This window comes from Zea mays, chromosome 1 (genome assembly GCF_902167145.1).
Source record: "Zea mays cultivar B73 chromosome 1, Zm-B73-REFERENCE-NAM-5.0, whole genome shotgun sequence".
Classification (NCBI taxonomy): Eukaryota; Viridiplantae; Streptophyta; class Magnoliopsida; order Poales; family Poaceae; genus Zea; species Zea mays.
The window spans coordinates 284263084-284285632 of NC_050096.1; the positions used below are offsets into that span (position 1 = coordinate 284263084).

The 22549-nt window shown below is 44.4% G+C and overlaps 1 pseudogene; it reads right to left on the reverse strand.

The window, feature by feature from the left end:
* The window catches only part of LOC103652558 (vacuolar protein sorting-associated protein 41 homolog), a 64683-nt pseudogene that overhangs the window by 33470 nt on the left and 8664 nt on the right, over window positions 1–22549 (reverse strand).

Genomic DNA, 22549 nt, shown 5'->3' on the forward strand with positions numbered 1-22549 from the left:
ACAAGATTTACACATAGTATCTTAGGAGTTTATCTGCATTCTATGACCTTGGAATGTCATTGTCGTCCATGTCTTTCAATCTGTATGATCCAGGTCTTGACGAAGATACCACCAAGAAAGGACCTTCCCACTTAAGCTGAAGCTTCCCCACTGTATCCGGGTTGGCAACCCTCCGAAGCACTAAGTGCCCTGGTTTGATGTTCTTCAGTTTTACCTTCTGATCACACCATTTAATTGTTTCAGCATGATATGTTGATGTGCTCTATTGCCTGAAGTCTGGTCCCTTCTATGGTGTCTTTTATTATTTTGTAATTCTCTTCATCTTCTGCCGAAGCTAAAGTCCTTATTGAACCCGTTCTTGCTTCTTCTGGTGTTATTGCTTCATCTCCAAATAGAAGCTTAAACGGGGTAAATCATGTTGACCTTGAGACAACAGTATTGTGGTTCCATACCACTTTTATCAACTCATCTAGCCACTTTCCTCTGGGTTGATTGAAGATTAACTTCATTATCCCTGTTATTATGATTCCATTGGCTCGTTCTACCTGTCCATTTGATTCCGGATGTCTCACTTATGCAAAGTGTATTTTTGTACCAATCTGGTCACAGAAAGCTTTGAACTTTTCAGGATCAAATTGAGTTCTGTTATCAACCGTGATAGCCTTCGGCACACCGAAGCGGTAAACAATATTATGTCAAAAGAACTTCTGGACTGTGGCTAAAGTTATTGTAGCTAGGGGTTTAGCTTCGATCCACTTCGAGAAGTAATCCACTGCCACCACAACATATTTCAAGTTTCTTGCGCTGGTGAAAGTGGGCCTAGCAAATCTAGGCCCCACCTTTGCAGTGGCCAAGTGGGCTGAATTAGTTGGGTTAGAGACAAAGGTTGTTTCTGGTCTCTAGCACACTTCTGTCTGTTTTCACATTTTTGAACCAAATCCGCTGCATTCGAAGTTGCCTTCGGCCAATAAAATCCTTGTCTAAAAATCTTTCCCAGTAAAGGCCTAGACCCAATATGAGCTCCACACAGTCCTGCATGTATCTCCTTCATCAGCTCTTGGCCTTCGGTTCTAGACAAACATTTTAGTAATGGAGAGCAGACTCCTTGTTTGTACAACTCTCCATCTATGATTACATAGGGTCTTGTTCTTGTTTCCCTTCTTTTGCTGTAAGCTTCGTCATCCGAAAGACAATTGCCTTGCAAGAATGATACAATCTCAGTCCTCCAATCTTTGTTGTGCACTAGCGAGATTGTAAGCACTACTCTCTCCATGAGCTCGACTGAAGGTGTTTTTATTATGTCAAAAAATACTTCCGAAGGTAATGGAAGCCCCTGTGCCGCTGACTTAGCTAATAAGTCTGCATGTTCATTTTCTCCTCTTGGGATATTCTTTACAGAGAAACCTTTGAAAGAGACTTCCATCCTTCGGATTGTGTTTAGATACTTCTCGAGCTTCGGGTCTCTTGCTTTACTGTTTTTGTCAATGTGACCCAAAATGACTTGTGAGTCAGATTTGAGGGTTGCCCTTCTTATTCCTATTGCCTTAAGTTTCTGAAGCCCTAAGAGAAGGGCTTCGTACTCTACAATGTTATTTGTGCAGTTGAAGTCCAACCTTGTTGCATAGCAGGTTTTGATTTTAGACGGTGAAATTAGAACGACAGTTGCTCCTGCGCCGAAGGTTCCCCATGACCCATCACAAAACATTGTCCAAGCTTCGTCATCTTTTGTTCTTTCTTTGTCCCGAGCCCCTGGCTTCCAATCAGCAATGAAGTCTGCTAACGCTTGGGATTGGATCGAAGATCTATGAACATATTCAATAGTGAATTCATTTAGCTCTACAGCCCACTTTCCAGCTCTTTCTGTGGCTTCTCTGTTTCTCGTTATATCCTTGAGAGGTTGCGAAGAAGGTACTATGATATGGTACGTCTGAAAGTAATGTTGAAGCTTTCTAGAAGCCATCAGTACAACATATAGTACCTTCTCCAACTCTGTGTAATTTTTCTTAGATGGGCTAAGTACTTCGGAGACGAAGTACAATGGCACTTGCTTCTTTGCTTGGCCATCCTGCTTTTCTTGCACAAGCGCTGCACTAACCGCAGCGTGGGAAGCAGCTACATACAACAGCAATGGAGTTCCTGACGAAGGTGGGGTTAAGGTTGTTAATTCTATCAAATAGTGCTTCAGTTCTTCGAAGGCTTTTTGTTGAGTTGGTCCCCATTGGAAGATTTCGACTGGCTTTAGCACTTCGAAGAATGGCAAGTTCCTCTCTGCTGATCTTGAAATGAATCTATTCAATGATGCCAGCCTTCCTGTCAACCTCTGGGCACCTTTTTCGTGACTTTGGTGGCTCCATCCGAAGTATGGCTTCTATCTTGCTTGGGTTGGATTCGATGCCCTTTGTTGATACCAAACAACCAAGAAATTTTCCCTTCTTCACTCCAAAGACACATTTTTCTAGATTCAACTTGAGACCAGCCCTTCTAAATATAGCAAATGTTTCTTGCAAATCAGCAATGTGATTTTCTTGCTTTGTGCTTTTGACTATGATATCATCAACATAAGTCAGCACATTCTTGCCGATTTGAGAGTGGAGGATTTTGTCAGTCATCATACTGAAGCTTCCTCTAGCATTCTTGAGCCCCTTGGGCTTCCGAAGGTAGCAGTAGGTCCCACTAGGGTTATGAAGCTTGTCTTGGGCTCGTCTTCTTTCTTCATCTAAATTTGATTGTAGCCTGAATAACAATCCAATAGGCTCATTAGCTCTGAAGTATCTACTGCATCCACCAGAGGGTCTATTCTGGGTAAAGGAAACTCATCCTTCGGACACGCCTTATTAAGATCCATGAAATCGATGCATATTCTCCACTTTCGTTAGCCTTCTTCACCATTACAGTATTGGCCAGCCACTCTAGATATGTTACCTCTTTGATTACTCCGGCACTTAGAAGCCTTTTGACTTTGTTTCGTGCAACTTTGGCTTTGTCATCGGACATCTTCTGAAGCTTCTATTTTCTTGGCCTGATAGCCGGATCTACATTAAGTGAATGCTCGATGACGTCTTTATTGACACCATAGAGATCATTGGCTGACCAGACAAAGACATCCTTGTTGTTGAACAGAAACCTCAATAGGGTTTTTTCTTATTCATCAGACAACTATGATCCCAGCAACACCTTCTGCTCAGCTATGTCCTCGCATAGAAGCATGGGTTTCGGTTGGTCTGCTGATGCAACCTTATCTTTTTTGTGTTTGTACTGTTGATGAGCTTCGGCTTCATCTATGTTATGGATAGCTTTGAATCTGTCCAGTTCCCTTCGGCCCTTCTAGCAGCCTCTTGACTCCCATGCACAGCTATGAGGCCTTGGTCTGATGGTATCTTCATGCATAGATATGCTGGATGAAGTATTGCTTTGAAGGCATTCAATGTTCCTCGCCCAATAATTGAATTGTAAGGATACTCCATATTGACAATATTAAAGACAGCTTGCTCTGTCCTTATATTATGAACATAGCCGAAGGTAATCAGCATAGTTATCTTGCCAAGTGCCACTATATGCCTTCCTCCGAAGCCACAGAGGGGGTGTGTTGCATTATCTACACATGGGTATAATGCTCGTCAGACGAAGGTCAAGAAGGACATACCTTCGTCATTTAATATGTGAATAGGAATGCAAAAGGATGAAGATAGTAATTGCATCTCGTTAATTTATTCATATTTGCATTCCATAAAACATGTATGAATATTAACAGAATTAATATTACATTGATACCTTCGGCTTGCTCGAAGGTGAAGATGCGAGAGAGTGATTACAATTCAGCATGAACAGTATGGTGGTAATGTTCACCTATTTATAGGCACGGGACACAGCATGGGTAAAATTACATTCATGCCCTTAAACATTTGTATATAGACAACTTAGATTACTAGGATCTATCAAGTCTTTTTCTTCTCTACTTGATCTGAGCTGAAGCTGACGGTAGCTTCGACGTTTCGACATTGTTGCTTCTACGCAAGGTCTTCGTCTTAAGAACCTTCGACAGAAAAAAGGCAGACCTCTGTATCATTTTGCCGAAGGTGTTTTTGTCTTGAGGACCTTCAGTGGAGAAGAAGACCCCCAACAGTTTAGCACTTATAATTGCCCAGGAGCTAAGGAATGTTGGTATGGAGAACTTTGTTGATGAGTATTACTATGTTGACAAATTTAAGAAAGCTTACTTGAGAAGGGTGCCACCAATTGAGGATCGTTCTTTTTGGCCTCTGTTGATTTTTCATCTGAAGTTTGTGAGAGCACCTAGAGGGGGGTGAATAGGTGATCCTGTAAAATCAAACACTAAATAGCCACAAGACTTAGTTTATTAGAGAGTTAGGGCGACTAAGTAGCTTTGAAGTGAGTTCTTGTGAACACAACAATCACAGAGAAAGCAGCACAAGAAACACGCGTTTTTATCCCGTGGTTCGGCCAAGTAACACTTGCCTACTTCCACGTTGTGGCATCCCAATGGACGAGGGTTGCACTCAACCCCTTTCAAGTGATCTGATGATCAACTTGAATACCACGGTCTTTTCCTTTAGAGTCTTTTCCCATGTGCGAGGAATCTCCACAGTTTGGAGTCTCTCGCCCTTACAATAGAGATCACAAAGAAAGCACGGAGTAAGGTTGGGGAGAGCAACACACGCAAGACTCGAATTCGCAGCACAACCACGCACACAAGTCACGACTTGAGCTCGAAACACAACACACAGAGTTCGCAACTCAAATGGAGCTCAAATCACTAACACAGAGAATCAAATGCGTGGAGTCGGAGTCTGGAAGTCTTAGAATGTTTCTTAAAAGCTTGGTGTACTCCTCCATGCACCTAGGGGTCCCTTTTATAGCCCCAAGGCAGCTAGGAGCCGTTGGAGACAATCTTGGAAGGCAATTTCTGCCTTCTGTCGAGTGGTGCACCGGACAGTCACTGTAGCAGTCCAGTGCGCGATCTCCTTCCATATCTGGCGCATCCGACCGTTGGTCCTCGGGAACCTAATCTAAAGATCCACCGTGTTCACTTAGTAAATGGCACCAAAACCACTTGGGTTGTATACCAAAAAGGTGTCATAGCACCTAAGGCACCCCCTGGAAAAGTTTGAAACCGAGCCCTAGACGTTTGACAAGATTTGGCATGGTTTTTGTCGCGAGGTGGACAGAGGGACAAGCCAGATTTGGCGTCCGCAAATCTCCATACCTAGGGCATATCTGCCATGGGAACTCACATACAAGAGACAACCCTAGGTGCTAGGAGGAGGCCTGCGCCGGATTTTTGCCAATATTCGCACGCTTGCGATCTCGGCGAGCTGTTGAACAAGGGCAGAAGAACACTTCCACGTGTTCGAAGCACTCTGAACGCGCCAGAGCACGCCCAGCGCCCGACCCCGCGCGCCTCGCGCCACGCCAAGTCGTGCCCGTGTCTCCCGCTCGCGCCCGCGCCTATAAAGCCCACCGAAGCTTCAACCGTACTCCTCCGCGTGCTCTCGACCTCACCGGAGCCAGAGATCACCGACATTTGCCCTGCAGACGGCGTGCCAGCGGCCGTCCGATCCCCCGCCACCGTAGACCGGCCAGCAGAGCCATCCTCAACCCTGTCCAACCCTTGAGATAGACTCTATGTGCCTCGGTGAAGCTCCCAGAGCGAGGAATCGAGCTCTGCATCACCGGAGACGCCAGATCAGGGTCGCCGGACTTCACCCGACCGCTAGTGAACATAGACCGAGCTCCACGGTGAGTTGTTCTTCGATTCCTTGCACGAGTCGACTCATCAGCACCCCGTGAAGCTCCCTGTGCCCTTGGATTGACCTGTATCGCCGTGGTTAGGCCGGAGCACTCGCCGCCGCCAGTGAACGTAGACCGAGCTCCACGGTGAGTTGTTCTTCGATTCCTTGCACGAGTCGACTCATCAGCACCCCGTGAAGCTCCCTGTGCCCTTGGATTGACCTGTATCGCCGTGGTTAGGCCGGAGCACTCGCCGCCGATGAGTTCACTCGCCTGCGCACGTGGACCGTCCGATTCCGGCCACCACCGCCGTCGAGCCGTACCTCGCTGTGACCGCAAGAACCTCCCGGAGCCAACCCCGCCCTTCACCGGACCTCCCTCGCCTCTGGTAAGCCGCGCCGCCCTATTTACTCCCGCGGGTACTATTTAAATAAGGGGAGGGACCTCGGGGGAAGAGATAAAGGCCAGGGGGATTTTTGAACTGTCAGTGACTCAGGGGAATAGTTGCGCAGGGGTATGGATTAAAGAAATGGTTTAGGAAGAACCCAGGGACCTCGGTGCAAACTGGTTTTCCAGGAAACCTTTTTAATATTTCTAATTTAAATACAACCAGAGCTTGAGAAATTCATAGCTTCAGTTTTATTCAACCAAATTTGGTCAAATTAGTTTTGCCTGATTCTAAATAATGTGAACTACTTAGGAAAAATACAAAACCCTCTTAGTATTGCAAAAGAAATTAAATTTTGGATTTAATTATTGTTTTGGCCAAAAGCTAAAATATAGAAGGAAAATTAGTTACACTGTTAGACTGAGGTTAATAAAAATCAGAGAAGTACTTAATCACTCCCTAATCTGTTTAAAAATAGTAAACCCCTCAGTACACCCAATTAAGGTAGGATTTGCCATTTAAACTATTCCTAGCTTAAAGATAAGGAAAATAAAAAAGGTAACTTAAATTAAGAACCAGGGAGCACCCACATTTTTGTTAGCTCCCTTATCTAGTATAGTTCACTAGAAAATTTTGTTAGACCTTTGTTTAGTACAAAAGAAATGAGATACCTTTTATTTTAGGAAAACAAGGAAAACTTAGAAAAACCCTAGAAAATAACCCTGAAGAGAAAATACCCCAAACCTTGGGATAACTAATGTTTTGTTATTATAAGCATAGAAAAATTATGAGTTCTGTTGTTTGACATTTTTCAAATAACAAGTTAGTTGTAAGTGTCTTTTAAGCATTAAACTTTAGAAAACCATAACTAAATAACCACTAAGTAGCCCTCTGTGATTTTTTTGCACAAAAGCATGTTATTACCTATAGATACCAGCAAAAAAGACTCTTAGTGCAGAACCCACCCCTAGATAAGAGTTGTAGTGCAAAGTGACCCCTTTGCCCCAACTTTTGTTATTTTTTGTCCAAGGCATATTCTAATTATTCTGGACCTCAAATTTATAAGACAGACTACAGTGACCAATAGTAAACCACTGTAATTTTTATAGAATTTTTGGAAAACTTTAAATCACTGTTGTAGTTCAAACCCACCTTAAAATCACAAATAGAAAATGAAAAGGGGAATTAATAGTGGAGACTAATGTTACCCTAACCAAACCAGCAAAACCCCTTGAGTGCCTACTAAAACATTTAAGGGGCAATCCAAGTATTAATCCATTATGCTTAGGCAAAATCTCAAACCTAATTTGGTAAGCATAAACCACTAAGAGTCTCTTATGACAAGGAAACCCTAAGTTATTAACTAACTTGGTTTTTCTTCACTAGGCATAATTGTTAATAAATTTTACATATCATAGCATGCATATATCTTATTCATTGCATTCGATAGATTGTAACCTCGCGGACGGAGAATACATCTTCGTGTCGGAGCAAGGAGTTGCTCAGGAGATAGCCCCGGATCCAGCACCAGAGCCTACCCCAGAGGATCTATCTGCCCCAGCTTTGGAAGGCAAGCCCCGGTTTTATGCATAACCCACTTATTATGCTATTTTACTACACTTATTGTTTGTAGGTTTGAATGTGCACTTAAGTGTAGGAGTTGTTTGAAACTTTAGTTGCATGACTCAGGATTCCCTTGAGATGGATACTAGTATGCTAGGTCGAGTAGTTGCTTTAATAATTAGGAATCTCGGTAGAAGTCGAGTGATTTTTCTAGCACTCACGCGAGGTCAGGAATTGGTTGTATCCATTTTCATATCGTAATGATGTTGGTCTGTGGACAACAATCCATGGGGATTGGTTGTCTACGAGACGGAAATTGGAATAAGGATTAAGGTGTGGTACCGTGTGTCAAGCGTTTGAACGTACTAAGCACATGCCAAGAAATATGGTAAATCGGTAAGCCTAGTACCTGAGTGAACCTGGCAACAGATTGCCCTCCTCACGCGACCTGAGACGTGGTCTCCCATTCCAGTTATGGTGGGTACAAGTGCGGTCACTGCACGACGGCAGTCGAGGTCAGTGAGGCATTGTACGCCAAGGCGGTGAGCCCCTCTCTGCTGACGGGGAATCGATGGGGACGGTTGGTGGGGGGGACGGAGTGCCTCGCCATGTCGTGTGTTTAGGTTTACCTTGCAAGGTTTAAAAACTCGATTCGAATCATCTGCTTCTCGCAGCTAATGAGACTGCTTGATCCATGCTGCTACATTGAGTAACAAGTGGAAATGTGATGACTTGGCAAAAGTTGTTGATTGCTAAATGTTTGATACCATGTATGGTTAGATAGGTATACATTTAGTCTTAAGAGAGTCACACTAAAACTTGAAAGAGCAAAAACTTGATTTTTAGACTCAGCTAGTGCTTTTGGCAACCAAACCCCTCAGCCAAACATCTGCATGTCTAGAGGTAGAGGAGTAGACTCCTCACACCGGGTAAGTCTAGCTTAGTATTAGTATACTCAGCCTTGCCTGTGGCATAATTTTACAGGTTCTCTGGAGGACATGGTTGCTGGAGTGACTTGGCCGTCCATCTTACCACCGGGTTGGACAGTCGAGTGGGACCCTACCTCGGCAGAGGAGGAGCATGAGGAGTGATGGGACAGGCTTCCCCATCTCTCCATTTATCGTTAGTTTATTTCCGCTGCATTCCGAACAATGAGTACTACTTTTGCTAAAACTCCGATGATGATGTAATAAATTTAATACTCCCTTAATGTATGGTTTTATGCTTTATTGTATTTGCTCTGTGCCTCACCATCGAGTGAGTACGTGGTACTTGATCCTGTTCGTGGCCTTGTCGGACTAGATCCGAGGGACTGACGTGTTATTCCTATTTAAGTGTGGTCTAGCCTCTAAGGCGGGATTTAGGCACTTAAGTTGGAATAATTCGGGCGGTTCCGCCACACAACCGACCGTTGGCACGGGCCACGTGTCGCGCGATGATCGCGCGACCGACCATTGGCCGCGAGCGCTTTGGCTCACTGGACAGTCTGGTGCACCACCGGACAATCCAGTGAATTATAGCCGTACGCCTTTGTCGTTTTCCCAAGAGCAATCGGTTCACCGTCGGCCACCCTGGCGCACCGAACACTATCTGGTGCACCATCGGACAGTCCGGTGTGCCAGGCCCGAGCAGATACTTGGTTGTTCACAGCCAAGTCTTTTCCAATGCATTCCTTCTTTTGTTGGCCCTATTTCTAGCACTTAGGCAAACGTATTAGTGTACAAAATAATATACTAAGTCTAGAAACATACCTTGTACATTGATTTGCACTTTTCACCCATTTAGCACATAAGTGCTCAATTAGTGTGTTGGACATCTAATCACCAAAATACTTATATAAATTGCCCAGGGGCACATTTCCCTTTCAATCTCCCCCTTTTTGGTGATTTATGCCAACACATCCAAAAGCAACAAAAGAAGTGCAACATCAATGCAATTGAAGACCAAATTGTTTTTGCTTATAATTTGGCATATTTGGATCACTCTTTGCCACCACTTGGTTTGTTTTTGCAAATCAAATTCTTTTTCCTATATCTAAGTCAAATACACTTGTTTGAGCAAATAGAGAGATATCCCAAGAGTGAAATTCATCGACTGCCAAAAACTCCCCTTTTCCCATAATCAGAATTCTCCCTCACAAGAGACCAATTTTTGCAATAAGAGTATTTTGAGCGATTCACAAATAGTTACTCTATTATTTTCGAAAATTCACAAGTGGTTGGCTGATCCATTTTGCTTTGGCCTTAATTTCTCCCCCTTTGGCATTAAGCACCAAAACGGGATCATTTTTTCCCTTTAACCCCATTGCTTCACCGAAAATGTCAATTATGATAAAAAAGGCAATGAGATTGCAAGTATGAACTTGGAATTAATTACGCTAGTACCGAAGTGCAGTGGAAGTCTTTGCATCGTCCAAGTTCAGTTTCCCTTTCAATGTACCTTTGAGACTACATCAGGTGAACTTAAACAAACATGTTAGTCTCAAAGGGTCAAGTTGTAGCACATCTCCCCATAAATATGTGCACCATTTGCATATGGACTTGTGAGGTCCGGGGAGGACTTGTACAACTTGAACACCATAAATATACAACGAATAATGTAAATGTTCAAAGTAACATGATCAAAGGCATAGAAAACATGTATGCTATAGATCAATCCAAGTTACGCGAATCTAAGACAGTTATCTCACTATGCAACCTGTAAAATGTTTTCTCATCCAACGGCTTGGTGAAGATATCGGCTAGCTGGTTCTCGGTGCTAATATGATAAATATCGATATCTCCCTTTTGCTGGTGATCCCTCAGGAAGTGATGTCGGATGTCTATGTGCTTAGTGCGGCTGTGTTCAACAGGATTATCCGCCAAGCGGATTGCACTCTCATTGTCACATAGGAGTGGGACTTTGCTCAGATTGTAGCCAAAGTCCCGGAGGGTTTGCCTCATCCAAAGTAGTTGCGCACAACACTGTCCTGCGGCAACATACTCGGCCTCAGCGGTGGATAGAGCAACAGATGTCTGTTTCTTGGAACTCCAGGACACCAGGGACCTTCCTAGAAATTGGCACGTCCCTGATGTACTCTTCCTATCAACCTTGCACCCAGCATAATCGGAGTCTGCGTATCCAATTAAGTCAAAGGTAGACCCCTTTAGATACCAGATCCCGAAGCACGACGTAACAACTAAATATCGAAGAATTCGCTTAACGGCCACAAGGTGACATTCCTTGGGGTCGGATTGATATCTCGCACACATGCATATGCTAAGCATAATGTCCGGTCTACTAGCACAAAGATAAAGTAATGAACCTATCATGTACCGGTATGCCTTTTGATCAATGGACTTACCTCCTTTGTTGAGGTCGACATGCCAGTCGGTTCTCATCGGTGTCTTCGCGGGCTTGGCATCTTTCATCCCAAACCTCTTGAGAAGATCTTGAGTGTATTTCGTTTGGGAGATGAAGGTGCCGTCCTTGAGTTGCTTCACTTGGAATCCAAGGAAGTATGTCAACTCACCCATCATCGACATTTCGAATTTCTGTATCATCACCCTACTAAACTCCTCACAAGACTTTTGGTTAGTAGAACCAAATATTATGTCATCGACATAAATTTGGCACACAAAGAGATCACCATCACAAGTCTTGGTAAAAAGAGTGGGATCAGCTTTCCCAACCTTGAAAGCATTAGCAATTAAGAAATCTCTAAGGCATTCATACCATGCTCTTGGGGCTTGCTTAAGTCCATAGAGCGCCTTAGAGAGCTTATACACGTGGTTGGGATACCTGTTATCCTCAAAGCCAGGGGGTTGTTCCACGTATACCTCCTCCTTGATTGGCCCATTGAGGAAAGCGCTCTTTACGTCCATTTGAAATAGCTTGAAAGAGTGGCGAGCGGCATAGGCTAGCAAAATTCGAATTGACTCTAGCCTAGCCACAGGAGCAAAAGTCTCCTCGAAATCCAAACCTGCGACTTGGGCATAACCTTTTGCCACAAGTCGAGCCTTATTTCTTGTCACCACTCCGTGCTCGTCTTGCTTGTTGTGGAACACCCACTTGGTTCCCACAACGTTTTGCTTTGGATGTGGCACCAGGCTCCAGACTTCATTTCTCTTGAAGTTGTTGAGCTCTTCCTGCATGGCCAACACCCAGTCCGGATCTTGCAAGGCCTCTTCTACCCTGAAAGGCTCAATAGAAGAGACAAACGATTAATGCTCACAAAAGTTTGCTAATCGTGAGCGAGTAGTTACTCCCTTGCTGATGTCACCCAAAATCTGATCGACGGGGTGATGTCTTTGGATCGTCGCTCGGACTTGAGTGGGAGGGATCCATGGTGCTTCTTCCTCCATAGCCTGTTCTTCTTGCTCCCCCTTGATCACGCTCCTCTTCTTGAGGTACATGTCCATCATCTTGAGTTGGGGGATGCACCATTGTAGAGGAAGATGGTTGATCTTGTTCATGTAGTTCCTGTGGTCGCACATCGCCTATCGCCATCATGCGCATTGCGGCCGTCGGAACTTCATCCTCATCTATGTCATCAAGATCAACTTGCTCTCTTGGAGAGCTATTAGTCTCATCAAATAAAATGTCGCTAGAGACTTCAACTAATCCTGATGATTTGTTGAAGACCCTATACGCCTTTGTATTTGAGTCATACCCTAGTAAAAACCTTCTACTGCCTTGGGAGCAAATTTAGAATGTCTACCTTTCTTCACCAGAATGTAGCATTTGCTCCCAAATACACGAAAGTAAGAGACATTGGGTTTGTTACCAGTAAGGAGTTCGTAAAAGGTATTCTTGAGGAGGCGATGCAGATAGAGCCGGTTTATGGAGTGGCAGGCTGTGTTCACAGCTTTCGACCAAAACCGCTCGGGCGTCTTGAACTCTCCAAGCATCGTTCTGGCCATGCCGATAAGCGTCCTGTTCTTCCTCTCTACCATACTGTTTTGTTGTGGTGTGTAGGGAGCGAAGAACTCGTGCTTGATGTCTTCCTCCTCAAGATACTCTTCAACTTGTAGATTCTTGAACTCGGACCAATTGTCGCTCCTTATCTTTTTCACTTTAAGCTCAAACTCATTTTGAGCTCTCCTTAAGAAGCGCTTTAGGGTCCCTTGGGTTTCTGACTTATCCTATAGAAAGAACACCCAAGTGAAGCGGGAAAAATCATCAACAATTACAAGACCATACTTACTTCCCCCGATGCTTAGATAGGCAACGGGTCTGAAAAGATCCATGTGAAGGAGCTCCAGTGGTCTTGATGTTGTCATCACATTCTTGTCGTGATGTGTGCTTCCCACCTGTTTCCCTGCCTGACATGCTGCACAGGGTCTGTCTTTCTCAAAACAGACATCGGTTAGTCCTAACACATGATCTCCCTTTAGAAGTTTATGAAGGTTCTTCATCCCAACATGTGCTAAACGGCGATGCCACAACCAACCCATATTATTCTTAGCTATTAGGCATGCATCTAGATCGACCTCCTCTTTCGAAAAATCAACTAAGTAGAGTTTGCCGTCTAATACACCCTTAAAAGCTAATGAACCATCACTCCTTCTAAAGATAGATACATCAACGTTTGTAAATAGACATTGTAACCCATGTGACACAATTGACTTACAGACAGAAGGTTGTACCAAAGCGACTCTACTAGAAATACATTGGATATTGAGTGCTCGTTAGTGATGGCAATCTTGCCCAAGCCTTTGACCTTGCCTTGGTTCCCATCTCCAAAGATGATCGTATCCTGGGAATCCTTGTTCTTGACGTAGGAGGTGAACATCTTCTTCTCCCCTGTCATGTGGTTTGTGCATCTGTTATCGATTATCCAGCTAGAGCCCCCGAATGCATAAACCTGCAAGGCAATTTTAAGCTTGGGTATTAGGTACCCAACTCTTGTTGGGTCCTGCAAGGTTAGTCACAATAAATTTTGGAACCCAAATACAAGTCTTGTCTCCCTTGCATTTGGATCCCAACTTCCTAGCAACTACTTTTTCATTCTTACATGAAAGTACAAAAGAAGTGTTGCAAGCATGAAAAATAGTAGTGGGTTCATTGCACATTTTCTTAGGAACATGAGGCACAACATGATTTCTTCTAGGCCTACTTCTACCATGAACAAAAAAGTAGAGCTAGAGGCAAACATAGCATGTGAATCACAATAAGCAGCATGATCATAACATCCATAAGTATTCCTAGAATATTTCCTATCATAAATGTAGGCATGATTCTTTTGGGAACTACTAGCCATAGGGGCCTTCCCTTTCTCCTTGTTGAGAACGGGAGCCTTTTGGCTTGTTAAGTTCTTGGTTTCCTTTTGAAACCCAAGTCCATCCTTAATCGAGGGGTGTCTACCAACAGTGTAGGCATCCCTAGCAAACTTTAATTTATCAAAATCAACTTTGCAAGTCTTAAGTTGAGCATTAAGACTTGCCACCTCATCATTTAATTTAGTAATAGAAATAAGATGTTCATCACAGGCATCAACATCAAAGTCCTTACATCTATTACAAATACTAACATGCTCTACACATGAACTTGTTTTACTAACTTACTCTAGCTTAGCATTTAATTCATCATTTAAATTCTTTAACCTAGAGATAGATTCATGGCAAGCAGATAACTCAGAAGATAGCATTTCATTTCTCTTAGTTTCTAAAGCAAGAGATTTTTGTACACTAACAAATTTGTCATGTTCCTCATACAAAATGTCCTCTTGCTTTTCTAGCAGTCTATCTTTTTCATTTAGAGCATCAATTAATTCATTAATTTTCTCTACTTTGGCTCTATCTAAACCTTTAAATAAACTAGAGTAATCTACTTCATCATCATAGGATTCATCATCACTAGAAGAAGAGTACTTAGGGGAATCTTGAATACGTATCTTCTCCTTGGCCATGAGGCATGTATGACGTTCGTTGGGGAAGAGTGACGACTTGTCGAAGGCCGAGGCAGCCAGTCCTTCATCGTCGGAGTCGGATGAAGAGTAGTCAGAGTCCCATTCTTTGCCAAGATGTGCCTCGCCCTTCGCCTTCCTGTAATTCTTCTTCTTCTCCTTCTTCCCATGTCTTTCTTGTGTCTGGTCATTGTCATTATCGGGACATTGAGCAATAAAGTGACCAGTCTTACCACATTTGAAACATGAGCGCTTTCCCCTTGTTTTGTTTTTGTTGGGGTACTCTTTGCGTCCTTTGAGCACGGTCTTGAAACGTTTGATGATGAGTGCCATCTCATCTTCATTTAGCCCGGCAGCCTCCACTTGTGCCACCTTGCTTGGTAGCGCCTCCCTGCTACTTGTTGCTTTGAGAGCAACGGGCTGTGGCTCGTAGATGGATAGTGGACCATTTAGCGCATCGTCCACGTATCGCGCTTCCTTCACCATCATGCACCCGCTCACAAATTTTCCGAGAATCTCCTCGGGCGTCATCTTGGTGTACCTAGGATTTTCACGAATAAGGTTGATAAGATGGGGGTCAATTACAGTAAATGACCTTAGCATGAGTCGGACGACATCATGATCCGTCCATCTTGTGCTTCCGTAGCTTCAGATTTTGTTGACCAGGGTCTTGAGCCTGTTGTAGGTTTGAGTTGGCTCCTCTCCATTGATCATCGCGAATCTTCCCAGCTCGCCCTCCACCAGTTCCATCTTGATAATCATGGTGGCATCATTTCCCTCATGTGATATTTTGAGGGTATCCCAGATTTGTTTAACGTTGTCCAAGCCACTTACTTTGTTATACTCATCCCTGCAAAGTGAAGCTAGCAAGACAGTAGTAGCTTAGGCATTTTTATGAATTTGTTCATTAATCATCATAGGGTTATCCATACTATCGAAATGCATCCCATTTGCCACAATTTCCCAAATGCTAGGATGGAGAGAAAATAGATGACTACGCATTTTATGGCTCCAAAATGAGTAATCCTCTCCATCAAAGTGTGGAGGTTTTCCAAGAGGAATAGAAAGTAGATGTGCATTCGAATTGTACAGAATACGGGAATAATCAAAAGAATAATTTTGATTGACCGTCTTTTTCTTTGACGAGGAGTCGTTGTTCCTTGGTGAAGAAGATGAGGCATCGCTGTCGTAGTAGATGATCTTCTTGATGCGCCTCTTCTTCTTCCCGTCTCTCTTCTTGTGACTTGAGCCTGAGTCGGTAGGCTTGTCGTCTCTTGGCTCGTTGAAGAGGGACTCCTCCTTGTTGTTGACCACCATCCCCTTTTCCTTAGGATCCATCTCTTCGGGCGGTTAGTCCCTTAAATGAAGAGTACGACTCTGATACCAATTGAGAGCACCTAGAGGGGGGTGAATAGGTGATCCTGTAAAATCAAACACTAAATAGCCACAAGACTTAGTTTATTAGAGAGTTAGTATGACTAAGTAGCTTTGAAGCGAGTTCTTGTGAACACAACAATCACAGAGAAAGCAACACAAGAGACACGCGATTTTTATCCCGTGGTTCGGCCAAGTAACACTTGCCTACTTCCACGTTGTGGCGTCCCAATGGACGAGGGTTGCACTCAACCCCTTTCAAGTGATCCGATGATCAACTTGAATACCACAGTCTTTTCCTTTAGAGTATTTTCCCATGTGCGAGGAATCTCCATAGTTTGGAGTCTCTCGCCCTTACAATAGAGATCACAAAGAAAGCATAGAGTAAGGTTGGGGAGAGCAACACACGCAAGACTCAAATCCGCAGCACAACCACGCACACAAGTCACGACTTGAGCTCGAAACACAACACACGGAGTTCGCAACTCAAATGGAGCTCAAATCACTAACACAGAGAATCAAATGCGTGGAGTCGGAGTCTGGAAGTCTTAGAATGTTTCTTAAAAGCTTGGTGTACTCCTCCATGCGCCTAGGGGTCCCTTTTATAGCCCCAAGGCAGCTAGGAGCCGTTGGAGACAATCTTGGAAGGCAATTTCTGCCTTCTGTCGAGTGGTGCACCGGACAGTCATTGTAGCAGTCCAGTGCGCGATCTCCTTCCATATCTGGCGCATCCGATCGTTGGTCCTCGGGATCGGTTGGCGCACCGGACACTGTTCGGTGCACATCGAACAGTTCGGTGTGCCCAACCGACCGTTGGCACGGGCCACGTGTCGCGCGATGATCGCGCGACCGACCGTTGGCCGCGAGCGCCTTTGGCTCACCGGACAGTCTGGTACACCACCGGACAGTCCGGTGAATTATAGTCGTACACCTCTGTCGTTTTCCTGAGAGCAGCCAGTTCACCGTCGGCCACCCTGGCGCACCGGACAGTCCGGTATGCTAGGCCCGAGCAGATACTTGGCTGTTCACAGCCAAGTCTTTTCCAATGCATTCCTTCTTTTGTTGGCCCTATTTCTAGCACTTATGCAAACGTATTAGTGTACAAAATAATATACTAAGTCTAGAAACATACCTTGTACATTGATTTGCACTTTTCACCCATTTAGCACATAAGTGCTCAATTAGTGTGTTGGGCATCTAATCACCAAAATACTTATAGAAATTGCCCAGGGGCACATTTCCCTTTCAGTTTGTGCACCTATGGCTAAAAGAGGAGTTGGGAGACAAAGGAAAAAATAGAATCAAAAGCTGTCTAGAAGGAGGAAGTGTGAAAAAAGCTAAGGTCATAGCTAATGAACAAGGCAATATACTTGCCCAAATTGTGGACAACTGGGTCATCGCAAAACAAGTTACAAGTGCCCTTTAAATGGAACCAAAAAAGGTTTGCACCATTACCGCATCAGTTGTAAAAAATAATGTGGTAGTGTCTATTATATTTTATTTATGTACCATTGTCTCGATCTATGTAGTAAGAGGAAGCCACTGAAGAATACGACGAAAAATTGGATACCGAAGGAGTTGCGGACTTCGACATCACAACTGAGGGTTGATGAATTTCAGTCCACAAACAATAATAGGGATGTTGTGAAAAGGGCACCAGATATTGCAGCTGCTATTCAAGTCCGCACAACTGCTAATGAAGATGAAAACACATATGTTATGGAAGGGGCAACTAATAATGAAGCTGAACACACTGATGTAATGGAAGGGTCACCTGGTAATGAAGCTCAACAAACAACTGGTGGACTTGAATCAGCTGAAACAAATGCTACTTCTCCACGTAGAAATGTCAAATGGGTAGTTAAGAAAATTACCCCCAGAAAGAAACTGAAGATCCGTGCTCACGGGCAGTAGAACTCGTGTACATGTTCTAGTGACTGTGCTTGTTAATTTGAGATTGAAGTTTAGGGATGTTTATTTGTTTAAGACTGAAGTTCTCAGTTGAACTCGTGCACCTGTTATAGTAATTGTAACCTTGATCGACAACAAAAACGTTTAACGTGATTGACATATTACAATTGGTCGATAACAAGTATAACAGTCTTGACCGATAACACAAAAGCTTACAACTAAAGACTAAGAACACAAATCCCTACCCCTAACCGACTCAAATAGTACGATCATAAATCTCTTTGTAATTGTAACCCATTATACGACAATGCACAACCAAGGAGACGACCACTTCATTCTCCTCCCACTTCCGGTCCTCAAACGACAAACGCCATTTCCCACAGCTCCAGATCTTCTAAGTTGTATCCTTCCATTAGGTCATCAACATCATTAGGGTGATCATCAACATCCGAAGGGGGACAAAAAAAGGTCCCAACTAGGACACTTATTATCCAAATCTTGTTGGCAAACAATAGAAGTCTTCTCGAGCATCTTGCAGACATAGTCCAGGTGGCCAATAACCTTTCCTATCTTGCCACCTCAACTTCTAGGATACTTGAACAAATAGAATTAATGGTATGCAACAATGTTGATTGTCTTATCATCTCTTGAATAGCGTATCACAAGGGAATTCTTGATGCTAACATGATACTTGAAATCAACATTGTCCTGTATAGATTGTTATGCTAAACAAAAACAATGAAACACTGGCAACACATTAACACTCTACGATATTGTTCTGTTATGGTAAACAAGCCCACACACTAGACAAACAATAGCTGCCTCCCTTCCCATTTCTTCACACAATATACAGTTACAGATACACTAGATAGCTGCCTTTTCAAAATTCTTGCTACCACCGTTCAAAATTCTTCTAATGCATGCATAAACCCTAAAGGTCATGCAACTTCTAACCAATTGGGAGTCTCCAAGAAAATAAACGGGATCGAGAAATATTACCAAAGCATCATCACTCGTGTTAGCATAAACAAAGGTTGAGTTTTTCATTGAATTGACGACTCCTTCAACCTTGTTGCTATCAATGGCTGCATATTGCACAACTGCCACTGCCTCCTTCTGCGCAATGACGACCGCCGAACGAGCCTCTACTACAGCTACGACAACTGCATACGCGACGTCGTACGCCTTGGCTACAACTTCAACAGGAGGAGTACGCTCCATTTAGGGGCGACATCTAGGAATTCTAAGGCGGGGCTAGGGGCGGTGGCTAGGGTTTCTCCCTGCAGAAGAGAGAAGGGATGGAGGAGGAGGAGTTGTAAGGGCAAGAGAAAGACTCACGGCTAGGTGATAGCGTGACCTCTAGCGGCAACGTGACCTCCAGCGACTTAATATGGTTGTCCTCAACGTCTAAGATTAATTTTGAGTCCATACCAGCGGCTACACGCCATGTGGATTTTCAAATCGTCGAATCACTCCCCAACGCCTCCGTTTCGACGAAGTCGAACGTGCCATGTTTTATAATGACAAAAATATAACTAGTAAGATAAAGGTTGTAGCGCTATATAGGTTTCACATGAGGATTGAGAACTTTGTGAGCGATTTTAGACTGTTATTTTATCAGGACTAGTCGGTTACCCGTGCGTTGCGACTGCTCACAACGATACCCACGTAAATTATCCACAAAAAAGATCTCAAGATTTTTTTGGTTGTCTCCACTCTTCGCATAATATTTTTTATGAACGCACGACTACTATAGGCAGCAAATCAGAGACCCACATCCCTCGCCTCCCCACTTCCAAGGTTTCGTAGAGCAGGAGGGGAAGGGAAGAGGCGTGCATACCTGTTCATTGCCGAAGAAGGACACGACGAAGACCTGGGCATCTGGAGGCTACATAGGTAGTATACCGCTAAATATATAGGGAGAGAGCACGCAAGCGGAGAAAGAAGCCCAGCCGGAGCAACTCCAAACCAAGAGGCACCCGCACCAAGCGTCAGCCCGAGAAGGGCGAGAGAATGCGAGTGTCTTCCTAGCCCTGGACCCGCCGAAACGACACAACACCACCACCAACTCCGTAGCATATGCCGACTGTTGCCACGCTACGGGCCTTATTTGTCCAATATCTCAGACCTGGATTCCTCATCGCTAAGTGAAAGGGAAATAGTCTCAATATTTCCTATAATCGATTTTGGTGTTTGACGACCATCACAAACCTTGTGGACTAACCAGTTTGCCTAGTTGATCATTTCACAGGTGCATAAGTTCATCTACAACCATTCTAAGTCGACTGTTCGGAATACCGTAGATTATTCTGGACAGGAGAAAGCTTTTTGGAAAAACACCTACGCGCGGACCGTCCGGCCCCTTGCAGCGGACTGTCCGCGGCACCAAGGTGACCCTCGGACAGGATCACTGCAAAAACACAAGTCTACACTACGGACCGTCTGACGGAGAAGCGAGCACCGTCCGAGACCAAGCGCGGACCGTCCGGTCGGTGAAAACCAGAAAACCCGAAGGTGACGGGTTCAATAAAATGTATTTTTAGTGTCCTCGCGGACCGTTCGGGGTGCACGACCGGACCGTCCGCGACTGCCTTTATCTGACATCTGACGACGCATTAAATGCGAAGTAGCCGTTGATATAGCCGTTACTGCTGACCGTTGCGATTTCAGCCGTTGATGTGCAGGGGCGGACCGTCCGGACCAGGGGCGTGGACCGTCCGCGGTCGGCAGAAAAGGAGCAATGGCTATGAAGTGGTTGGGGGCTATAAATACAACCCCAACCACCTCCATTCACAGAATCCAAGCACTCCAATCTTTCACATTCAATACAAGAGCTAGCAATCCATTCCAAGACACAATGAAAGCCTCCAATCTCTCCAAGTTCCACAATTGAGACAAGTCATCATTAGTGATTAGTGACTTGAGAGAGAGAGTGATCCGTGTGTTATTTGTCGCTCTTGTCGCTTGACGTTTGCAATCGTGCTTTCTTCTTTTCCCATTCTTTTTCTCAAGTGACTTGTAATCAAAGCAAGAGACACCAAGTGTGTGGTGGTCCTTGCGGGGTCTAAGTGACCCGGTTGATTAAGGAGAAAGCTCACTCGGTCTAAGTGACCGTTTGAGAGAGGGAAAGGGTTGAAAGAGATCCGGTTTCTGTGACCACCTCAACGGGGACTAGGTTCTTTGGAACCGAATCTTGGTAAAACAAATCATTGTGTCCATCCGCTTTATTTCTTGGTTGATTTGTTTTCCCTCTCTTTCGGACTCGGATTTAATTCTAACGCTAACCCCGACTTGTAGCGTGTGCTTAAGTTTGTAAATTTCAGATTCCGCCTATCCACCCCCTCTAGGCGACTTTCACTAAGATAATCTAAGCATGGCAGACGCCACCATGTTCTCCTCGACGACATGCACGGAGAAAGACCAGGAGCATGACCGACTCGCCCCGTACCCGCGTCGACGAGCGTCGGTCGACTCACGTCTGCGACCATGGGCAGGGGGCAGCAGGTTGGGGTGGAAGAACATGTCGAATGCAGGGAAGACGAACGGGACGTCTGACGGCAACGAAAACGATGATGCGCACATGATGTGAAACGTCCTCGTGGACGTGCTATAGCCACCACGCAAGTCAGTGTCGAGGTGGTGTCGGACGAATACGGGAAGGAGGTGCCTGCTCCTACGCCCTTTGCCGAGAATGGGGTGGCGCGGATGTGGAGACATGAGGGGAGAGAAAAAAGAAGTAGAATGACGAACGATGTGGTGACAACTGAGGCGAGGACCATCATTATCGTGTGGGGTTATAAATAGCAAAATGTGGCGTGTTTGATGAGCCGATCAGAGGCACGACCCATTTAATAGTGTCTGGGCCAACACGACACTAGCGCCGTGCGGTGCTTGGGTCGTAGCCTCGGCCCATAGTGCTGGACCGACACGATTATTTTTTTTATTTTACAAAAAATCATATATGTATATATACAATTTATATTTAATATTAGAAATACCGGTGCTTGGGCGCCATATCCTGTGCAATCCGTTATCTTGTGCAAGCATGCAATCAGTCCATCCAAACCATCCAATCTGAATCCAACGTTGTCTGCTGTTTTTGCGTTTAAACCCTCCCACCACACCTCTTGTATCTCGTCAATCAGGCTCTGAGTATTTGCGAAACACCCCCCACCGTCCTGGGACATTTCAACCTGGGCCCTTAAATCGAATCAGAGCCTGTACACGTTGTTTTAGCGACTCCAGACGATAGTCGCTTTTCAGAAAAAATCACGTGAAAGCTAGCAAGGGTGAAAATGGATTGCAATATTCAACGACAATATCCACATCAATGGAACAGTACTCCATTTTTTAATTCGATTACTCATTATCCAGGAACATGACACAATATATAGAATCACAGATATACTAGACATAACATGAGCTGTAAGCTGACAACAGGAACATGACCCAAAACTTTATTTTGCTGGACAGTTACGCGCATCATGAAGAACTAATTGTTTGCAGATCTTGCATAAGCGTGGCAGTCTTGCTTGCTTCATTTTGCTACCACTTACTTCTTTGCTTTTCTTAATCCTTTTGCTTCTCCCCTTTGAACAGATATCCGTTGGAGGATGAACCATCACTTCATTTGGAATATGGCAACCGATGAATGCCTCATATTCATCCTGCCTAGAGTG